At 39.9% G+C, this 10,646-nt stretch overlaps 2 long non-coding RNA genes across 3 annotated transcripts; both read left to right on the top strand.

Annotated features, from left to right (window-relative positions):
* The first annotated feature begins 1,163 nt into the window (after positions 1-1,163).
* On the top strand, positions 1,164-3,887 carry LOC133956296 (uncharacterized). 2 transcript variants are annotated; one of them, XR_009921115.1, is made up of 4 exons: positions 1,164-1,398; positions 2,028-2,081; positions 2,343-2,478; positions 3,298-3,887. It is a non-coding gene; the product is annotated as an uncharacterized LOC133956296 (long non-coding RNA). The 2 variants fall into 2 exon arrangements; XR_009921114.1 differs by having other exon boundaries at positions 1,170-2,081.
* A 2,056-nt stretch (positions 3,888-5,943) lies between these two features.
* LOC133956304 (uncharacterized) lies at positions 5,944-8,363 on the top strand. The gene is made up of 3 exons (XR_009921121.1): positions 5,944-6,557; positions 6,819-6,954; positions 7,774-8,363. It is a non-coding gene; the product is annotated as an uncharacterized LOC133956304 (long non-coding RNA).
* The last annotated feature ends 2,283 nt before the right edge of the window (positions 8,364-10,646 follow it).

The following is a 10,646-nucleotide window of genomic DNA, read 5'->3' as shown; positions in this document are numbered from 1 at the left end:
ACAAAAAAGTCCATCAGTGCATTATGAATAACGCAACAGGAAGCCCGCCAGTTTGACTTTAGTGGCCATTTTGGTCATATTCCATATTTTTTCTTTGATGTACTTGTCGTACAGCTTTCATCAGATCAACTTCAAATTTAGACGATCGTCATCACAACAAATTGGAGATCTAAAGTTATTGAAGGATTACGTTTTAGCAAAACCGTCTGACCGTGGTGTGGCGTTAAAGTTTGATGAAACGCCATCAAAACACAAGCTTCCATATTTCAGACATATTTTGTCCAATTGAGTCCAAACTAGACACATTCGACAAGAGTCGCCACCAGAAGACATGGGTGCAGAAATTGTGACTTACAATCACAGCGCCCCCTGGTGGTAACGCGAAATGTCTTATTTTGGTACGTGTTATGTTTTTATGTACTACTCAGACAGCTTTCATCAGATCAACTTAAAAATTAGATGAGACTCTACAAAACAAGATGAAGATCTAAAGTTATCAGAATTTAAACTTTTCATCATACCGTGTGACCGTGGTGAGGTCTCAAAGTTCGACTAAACGCCAATATAAGCGAGCTTCTGTAACTTAGACATATTTTGTCCAATCGACTCCAAACTACACATATAAGACAAGAGTCGCGACCGGAAGACATCTACCTAGAAATCATGACTTAAAAGGAAAGCGCCCCCTGGTGGCATCAGGAAATGTCTTGTTTTGGTCATCTTACTCTTTGATGTATTTCCCTCCAGCCACTTTACTAAACCATGTCAAACTGTGTCAAATTGGTCTCAAGATATTGATAATGTAGGCATAACATTATTGTGACTTTTCATCATGCAGATTGTTAATGGCGTGGCATCAAAGTTCATCAGCTCATCATGACCTATGAAACCCATTTTAACAGAGTTACCCTGAACGCAGCATGAGACCGCTTTCGGTTTGTTACGTCTCACACTTGGATGTATTTCTCCTCATTCACTTTGCTAAACCATGTCAAACTGTGTCACATGGGTCTCAATATATTGATAATGTAGGCATAACATTGCTGTGAGTTTTCATCATGCGGATTATTCATAGCTTTGCAGCAGACTTCTTCAACTCGCCATGACAAACGAAGCTGCATTTAACACAGCTGCAAGTGAACGCCTCATGAGTTACGTCGTCACAAGCTGCGGAGCTGTGTATCACGAAGAACCGGAGAACGGTTGGCGAGTCTGGATGAGAGGACGGCGGCGGAGTCACTGTGGACGTTGTTCGCTCAGCAGGTTAGAGTGTGGGACTCAAAGCTTTTTTCCCCCGTCCGTCGTGTCTTTTCCTGTGTGAACTCTGCCGCTCTCAACAGCAGCACTGGCTATGAGCTAGCTCCTGCTACCTCCAACGAAGCATCTCTCAACTGCTACGTAAGTTAAACGGACACTTCTGACTGACTGTGATGATAAGCAAAAGAGACACTGTGGATGTGTGATGTGTTGTACTGCATTTGTTTGATCTGTTTACTAATACTAGCTCTAATAAATACTGTATAAATTATATTTTGCTCCTGAATTGAACTGTGTTAAAGGGGTTCACATGGAAAATATATGTTCAATTATGTAAAGGGTGATTTTTGTTACTATTATACTAATGGAGATTTAGCACTTGCTACACATTGTAAGAGCAGCTGTTCAAAGGAGCACTACGTCTTTTAAGGCTCTTTATTCAGAGTCACGGTGTTGATGTCCTGTCACGTGTTACAGTGAAAAATAACCGTGTCTCCCACCTTCAGTATTTAAATCGTTAATCTCAGACAGACTTCACTGAATTCTTTTGTTAAATATGAGTAAGTCATAGCCTTGTAACTTTACTAGAACAGACAGTGTCATACAGAGTTGTGGGTTTATATGCACTACCTATTTCCTAATCTGAAATGATTATGCTCTGATTAACTTTGAACTAATATTTTATTTTTACCATTTAAAAGTCTGTTAATTACTTAACCTGGCCCATGTATGACTTTACATATCTGTGTATTGGTTTCATGTTCCTCTAGAAGGTCCAACTTGACACACAACTTGAATCCAACCAGACTGAACACTGACTCCAGGTACAGACCTGATTTCATTACTTAAAAACAATCAAAGTATTGCACATAATACATAATGTATTAAATTATAATGCAATACTTTTAATGTGAAATAGCTCCATTAAAAACATTCATTGTCATGGTAGTGCACGTTTTAATCCAAAAGCATATTCAAATACACAGTTGAATATCCACAGAAAATAAGATTACACACTTTGTTCATATGTAACTCTTCCTCTACAATAATGACGATCACTTTCATGTTTCCTATCATTTTATTAGGGACAGACGAGCCTGAAGGACACAGCTGTGATGACCATGTTCTGTCTCTTATGGCAAAGCAGAAATATAAAACACTGGGTTCTTATCTAAAGTGTATCAAATCAGATCTCCACCATGTTGCTGCTGAGGACATCAGGTGCTGCAGTTCTTCATCTATGAAGAGAAAAAACGCACTGTTAAAGAATGTTTTGTGTTGTGTATAAAGCACAACAGATTTCAGATAGAACTGTTGTACTGTGGTCTTGGTTTATATCCTCATGGTGAAATGTACATATTTTAAGTCCCTTCTGATAAAAGTGCTGAAAGAAATACAACATTGTACAAATACATAAAATGTCTTTCTACCTCATCAGTACTATTCAAGGTGATAATCTCCCACAGACCTATTGATAACAGTCCAAATCAAGTCTTTCCACTTCTCTCAGTGTGAAAACATAATTCTATAATTAATTTGAGAACTGTTTACAACACTGATGTGTGGAGATTAAAATCATACCTAAACTGTCTAATTCACTGTAAAACTCCATGACATTCGCAGGCCATCTGTAGTTAAGGGAGCAACGCATGGAGTGATGTGTAGATTACTAGTTTGATGATGCATGAGGAGAGGCGGTGGTCGAGTGGCAGAAACTTGGACTATGGGCAGAGAAGGTCTCTGGTTCGTCTTTGGTTCGACTCCATGGAGAGACAACAAAAGTCGCACCTGGATTGATCTGTCCAAAAATCCAAGAGTCTCCCTACCCTCTCTAGTGCCCATGAGCAAGGCACCTCACTCCCCCAACATCTGCTCCCCCGAGTGCCGTACATGGTCGCTCACTGCTCTGTGTGTCCTGCACCAGATGGGTAAAAAGCAGCGATTAAATGTCCCTACCTGCATGAGTGTGCCTTTGCATGTCTGTGCATGTGTTTTGGATGAATACATGGATTTTAATCTTAATCTTTTAATCTTAATCAGTTGTCTTCCAGTTGACCAGCATGAAGCTGCAGATCTCCACCATGTTGCTGCTGGGGACATCAGGAGCTGCATTAATGAGGAGCAGAAGCGTACTGTTATGAATGTTTTGTGTTGTTTATGAAGCACTACTTATTTCAGCTAGAACCGATGTACTAGGGTCTGGGTTTGTATCCTAATGGTTAAATGCACATACTTTAAATCGCTTTTGATAAAACGTGACAAAGAAATACAACATTGTACACATAGATAAAATGTCTTTCTACCTCATCTGTAATATTCAAGGTGATGATCTCCCACAGAGCTGTTGATAACAGTCCACATCAAGTCTCTCCACTTCCCTCAGTGTGAAAACATAATTATATAATTAATTGGAGAAGTGTTTACAACACTGATGTGTGGACATTATAATCTTATCACTACTGTCTAATTCACTCTACAACTCCATGACAGACTAAATAAACGATGTGAAAATAGTAATGGCGGATATACCATCCTGTATCAGAATATTGGTGAAACAGTTACTATCACATGAAACGTACACGTGTAGCGTATTGATAGTAACTCATTAAAAAAAATAATGTCACAACCAAAACAAGACTGTCGAGTTATCTTGCTTCAATCTGTTCATTAGACGTGATAAATAAACGGTAACTTTTATAACAATTACATATTACAAAAAACTTGAGGCATGTAAGCATATGATGATAGATAAAGCAATAGGTTATGTTGGATAGTTTCAAGGTTACTTACCTCTAGTTCAGCACCAGCGGCTGGCCAGAAGAAGTGGAGCGATCTTCCTTGCCGCACAGGGCAAACGCAGGCAATGTGGAGACGAGCGCTTGGTCATCGAACGTTCTCTCTTCCCCGACCGCAACAGACTTGAAATTGCCTGTGCTCGGGCCCGTTAGTGCTACAACGTAGCCCTAGTTATTATTATTATTTTTCTTCGCTCAGTGAATTGGCTTTTTGAGGGCTTTAACGTGCTCAAAAAGTTTCTAAAGTGTACAGTAAATTACAAATGTGTGCAAGTTTACGTATTCTGGAGTATTTTGAAAAGGGCGTGGCAAAATGGCTCAAGAGCGCCACCTACGGAAAAGCCCCTCATTTAGCATTCACCGATCCTCAAAAAAAACAAAGATTATTGTGTATCATGACTAGATGCACAAAAAAGTCCATCAGTGCATTATGAATAACGCAACAGGAAGCCCGCCAGTTTGACTTTAGTGGCCATTTTGGTCATATTCCATATTTTTTCTTTGATGTACTTGTCGTACAGCTTTCATCAGATCAACTTCAAATTTAGACGATCGTCATCACAACAAATTGGAGATCTAAAGTTATTGAAGGATTACGTTTTAGCAAAACCGTCTGACCGTGGTGTGGCGTTAAAGTTTGATGAAACGCCATCAAAACACAAGCTTCCATATTTCAGACATATTTTGTCCAATTGAGTCCAAACTAGACACATTCGACAAGAGTCGCCACCAGAAGACATGGGTGCAGAAATTGTGACTTACAATCACAGCGCCCCCTGGTGGTAACACAAAATGTCTTGTTTTGGTACGTGTTATGTTTTTATGTACTACTCAGACAGCTTTCATCAGATCAACTTAAAAATTAGATGAGACTCTACAAAACAAGATGAAGATCTAAAGTTATCAGAATTTAAACTTTTCATCATACCGTGTGACCGTGGTGAGGTCTCAAAGTTCGACTAAACGCCAATATAAGCGAGCTTCTGTAACTTAGACATATTTTGTCCAATCGACTCCAAACTACACATATAAGACAAGAGTCGCGACCGGAAGACATCTACCTAGAAATCATGACTTAAAAGGAAAGCGCCCCCTGGTGGCATCAGGAAATGTCTTGTTTTGGTCATCTTACTCTTTGATGTATTTCCCTCCAGCCACTTTACTAAACCATGTCAAACTGTGTCAAATTGGTCTCAAGATATTGATAATGTAGGCATAACATTATTGTGACTTTTCATCATGCAGATTGTTAATGGCGTGGCATCAAAGTTCATCAGCTCACCATGACCAATGAAACCCATTTTAACAGAGTTACCCTGAACGCAGCATGAGACCGCTTTCGGTTTGTTACGTCTCACACTTGGATGTATTTCTCCTCATTCACTTTGCTAAACCATGTCAAACTGTGTCAAATGGGTCTCAATATATTGATAATGTAGGCATAACATTGCTGTGAGTTTTCATCATGCGGATTATTCATAGCTTTGCAGCAGACTTCTTCAACTCGCCATGACAAACGAAGCTGCATTTAACACAGCTGCAAGTGAACGCCTCATGAGACTTTGAAAAAAGTTACGTCGTCACAAGCTGCGGAGCTGTGTATCACGAAGAACCGGAGAACGGTTGGCGAGTCTGGATGAGAGGACGGCGGCGGAGTCACTGTGGACGTTGTTAGCTCAGCAGGTTAGAGTGTGGGACGCACTCAAAGCTTTTTTCCCCCGTCCGTCGTGTCTTTTCCTGTGTGAACTCTGCCGCTCTCAACAGCAGCACTGGCTATGAGCTAGCTCCTGCTAGCTCCAACGAAGCATCTCTCAACTGCTACGTAAGTTAAACGGACACTTCTGACTGACTGTGATGATAAGCAAAAGAGACACTGTGGATATGTGATGTGTTGTACTGCATTTGTTTGATCTGTTTACTAATACTAGCTCTAATAAATACTGTATAAATTATATTTTGCTCCTGAATTGAACTGTGTTAAAGGGGTTCACATGGAAAATATATGTTCAATTATGTAAAGGGTGATTTTTGTTACTATTATACTAATGGAGATTTAGCACTTGCTACACATTGTAAGAGCAGCTGTTCAAAGGAGCACTACGTCTTTTAAGGCTCTTTATTCAGAGTCACGGTGTTGATGTCCTGTCACGTGTTACAGTGAAAAATAACCGTGTCTCCCACCTTCAGTATTTAAATCGTTAATCTCAGACAGACTTCACTGAATTCTTTTGTTAAATATGAGTAAGTCATAGCCTTGTAACTTTACTAGAACAGACAGTGTCATACAGAGTTGTGGGCTTATATGCACTACCTATTTCCTAATCTGAAATGATTATGCTCTGATTAACTTTGAACTAATATTTTATTTTTACCATTTAAAAGTCTGTTAATTACTTAACCTGGCCCATGTATGACTTTACATATCTGTGTATTGGTTTCATGTTCCTCTAGAAGGTCCAACTTGACACACAACTTGAATCCAACCAGACTGAACACTGACTCCAGGTACAGACCTGATTTCATTACTTAAAAACAATCAAAGTATTGCACATAATACATAATGTATTAAATTATAATGCAATACTTTTAATGTGAAATAGCTCCATTAAAAACATTCATTGTCATGGTAGTGCACGTTTTAATCCAAAAGCATATTCAAATACACAGTTGAATATCCACAGAAAATAAGATTACACACTTTGTTCATATGTAACTCTTCCTCTACAATAATGACGATCACTTTCATGTTTCCTATCATTTTATTAGGGACAGACGAGCCTGAAGGACACAGCTGTGATGACCATGTTCTGTCTCTTATGGCAAAGCAGAAATATAAAACACTGGGTTCTTATCTAAAGTGTATCAAATCAGATCTCCACCATGTTGCTGCTGAGGACATCAGGTGCTGCAGTTCTTCATCTATGAAGAGAAAAAACGCACTGTTAAAGAATGTTTTGTGTTGTGTATAAAGCACAACAGATTTCTGATAGAACTGTTGTACTGTGGTCTTGGTTTATATCCTCATGGTGAAATGTACATATTTTAAGTCCCTTCTGATAAAAGTGCTGAAAGAAATACAACATTGTACAAATACATAAAATGTCTTTCTACCTCATCAGTACTATTCAAGGTGATAATCTCCCACAGACCTATTGATAACAGTCCAAATCAAGTCTTTCCACTTCTCTCAGTGTGAAAACATAATTCTATAATTAATTTGAGAACTGTTTACAACACTGATGTGTGGAGATTAAAATCATACCTAAACTGTCTAATTCACTGTAAAACTCCATGACATTCGCAGGCCATCTGTAGTTAAGGGAGCAACGCATGGAGTGATGTGTAGATTACTAGTTTGATGATGCATGAGGAGAGGCGGTGGTCGAGTGGCAGAAACTTGGACTATGGGCAGAGAAGGTCTCTGGTTCGTCTTTGGTTCGACTCCATGGAGAGACAACAAAAGTCGAACCTGGATTGATCTGTCCAAAAATCCAAGAGTCTCCCTACCCTCTCTAGTGCCCATGAGCAAGGCACCTCACTCCCCCAACATCTGCTCCCCCGAGCGCCGTACATGGTCGCTCACTGCTCTGTGTGTCCTGCACCAGATGGGTAAAAAGCAGCGATTAAATGTCCCTACCTGCATGAGTGTGCCTTTGCATGTCTGTGCATGTGTTTTGGATGAATACATGGATTTTAATCTTAATCTTTTAATCTTAATCAGTTGTCTTCCAGTTGACCAGCATGAAGCTGCAGATCTCCACCATGTTGCTGCTGGGGACATCAGGAGCTGCATTAATGAGGAGCAGAAGCGTACTGTTATGAATGTTTTGTGTTGTTTATGAAGCACTACTTATTTCAGCTAGAACCGATGTACTAGGGTCTGGGTTTGTATCCTAATGGTTAAATGCACATACTTTAAATCGCTTTTGATAAAACGTGACAAAGAAATACAACATTGTACACATAGATAAAATGTCTTTCTACCTCATCTGTAATATTCAAGGTGATGATCTCCCACAGAGCTGTTGATAACAGTCCACATCAAGTCTCTCCACTTCCCTCAGTGTGAAAACATAATTATATAATTAATTGGAGAAGTGTTTACAACACTGATGTGTGGACATTATAATGTTATCACTACTGTCTAATTCACTCTACAACTCCATGACAGACTAAATAAACGATGTGAAAATAGTAATGGCGGATATACCATCCTGTATCAGAATATTGGTGAAACAGTTACTATCACATGAAACGTACACGTGTAGCGTATTGATAGTAACTCATTAAAAAAAATAATGTCACAACCAAAACAAGACTGTCGAGTTATCTTGCTTCAATCTGTTCATTAGACGTGATAAATAAACGGTAACTTTTATAACAATTACATATTACAAAAAACTTGAGGCATGTAAGCATATGATGATAGATAAAGCAATAGGTTATGTTGGATAGTTTCAAGGTTACTTACCTCTAGTTCAGCACCAGCGGCTGGCCAGAAGAAGTGGAGCGATCTTCCTTGCCGCACAGGGCAAACGCAGGCAATGTGGAGACGAGCGCTTGGTCATCGAACGTTCTCTCTTCCCCGACCGCAACAGACTTGAAATTGCCTGTGCTCGGGCCCGTTAGTGCTACAACGTAGCCCTAGTTATTATTATTATTATTATTATTTCCCTTTGGGGGGCTTTTTCAGGGTCTAGACATGCTCAAAAAGTTATGAAACTTTGCAGGAAATTCAAGGTCTGCGGATATTTTAGTATTCTGGAGTAATTGGAATTGGGCGTGGCAAAATGGCTCTACAGCGCCCCCTGGAACCAGCCCCTAGGTTTCCACATAACGGATTTTCATCAAAATCTGGATATAGGTGTATCGTGACCAGTCATGAAAAAAAGTCTCATGGAGCATTATGAAAAACGCAACAGGAAGTCCGCCATTTTGCTTTTAGTGGCCATTTTGGCAATATCCCACATTTTTACTTTTACGTACTTGTCCCAGGGCTTTCATCAGATCAACTTCAAATTCAGATGAGTGTCATCAAAACAAGATGGAGATAAAAAATGATTGAGGGATTTTTTTTTTATCACACCGTGTGACCGTGGCATGGCGTTAAATGGCGTTAAAAATTGGTTACACGCCATCAAAACACGGGCATCTGTATCTCGGACATACATGTTCCAATCAAGTCCAAACTAGACATGTAAGACAATAGTCCCCGCCTGATGACATCTATGCATAAATGATGACTTAAAACCGCAGCGCCCCCTGGTGGCAACAGGAAATGTCTTGTTTTTTGCTTGTCTTACACTTGGATGAATTTCTCCTCATCCACTGACCTCAACCATGTCAAACTGTATCAAATGGGTCCCAAGACATTGACAATGAAGACATAAGATTACCGTGACTTTTCGTCAAACGCCATATGAATGGCGTGCCATTAAAATTCATCAACTCGCCGTGAAACACGAAATTGCTGTAACTTCAGTGTTCATGATTCTATCTCTCTCAAACTACATGTGTGTAACAACAGCCCCCCCCTGAAGATATTCATATGGTTTTAAGAAATGGGCGTGGCAAAAAAACTGACCAGCGCCCCCTATAGGGCAACCCCGGCACTACGATGGCCGACATTTATACAAATCTATTGGGACATGTGTCGTTTCATAACAAACAAAAAAATATCTTGGATAGGTATGCTTGACCAAACAGGGAGGCCGCCATTTTGGATTAAGTGGCCATTTTTTTTCCATATTCCACATTTTTACTTGATGCACTTGTCCCAGGGCTTTCATCAGATTAACTTCAAATTAAGATCAGTGCCATCACAACAAGATGGAGATAAAAAGTGATTAAGAGACTGACCTTTCGTCACACCGTGTGACCGTGGCGTGGCGTCTTGAGTTTGATTAAACGCCATCAAAACACGAGGTTCTGTATCTCGGACATACATTGTCCAATCGAGTCCAAACTAGACATGTAAGACAAGGGTGCCATCCTGATGACATCTACACAGAAATTATGACTTGAAATTACAGCGCCCCCTGGTGGCTACAGGAAGTGACATGTTTTATACTTTGATGAACTGCTCCTGGCTGATTTACAATATACAGCTCAAATCAGATCAGTCAAGTCATTAGATCATGGTCAGAATTGTGACGTTTCCTCAAACCGTGTAAACATTGATGTGCGGCGAAGGATTTTCCTTCGCCAAAGGACACGATGTTATCATAACTCCACTGTGCATTGTCCTATCACTACAAAACTTCTGTCACATGGTCAGAGTCCAAGCCTGAACAGCTCTATGTGTCAATATTTCCTCAGTGTCATAGCGCCACCTACTGATTCGCCAGGAAACAGGAAGTACTTTGTTAATCCACTCTGCATTATCCAACCGGCTCCAAACTACTGACCTATGATCACAATACTGATCTGAACAGCTCCACATATAAATATTAGTTCAGGGTCATAGCGCCACCTACTGATCATAAGAAAATTAAGTTGTGTTAACATTGTCCAATTGACACAAAATTGCTCACGCTACATCAGAGCGCCTACATGAACAGATATATATGTCTGTGCGTAATAATAGTGATGGCG

This window comes from Platichthys flesus, chromosome 7 (assembly GCF_949316205.1).
Source record: "Platichthys flesus chromosome 7, fPlaFle2.1, whole genome shotgun sequence".
NCBI lineage: Eukaryota > Metazoa > Chordata > Actinopteri > Pleuronectiformes > Pleuronectidae > Platichthys > Platichthys flesus.
Note: the sequence above shows the minus strand (reverse complement) of the source record. Positions and strands in the feature narration are given on the sequence as shown.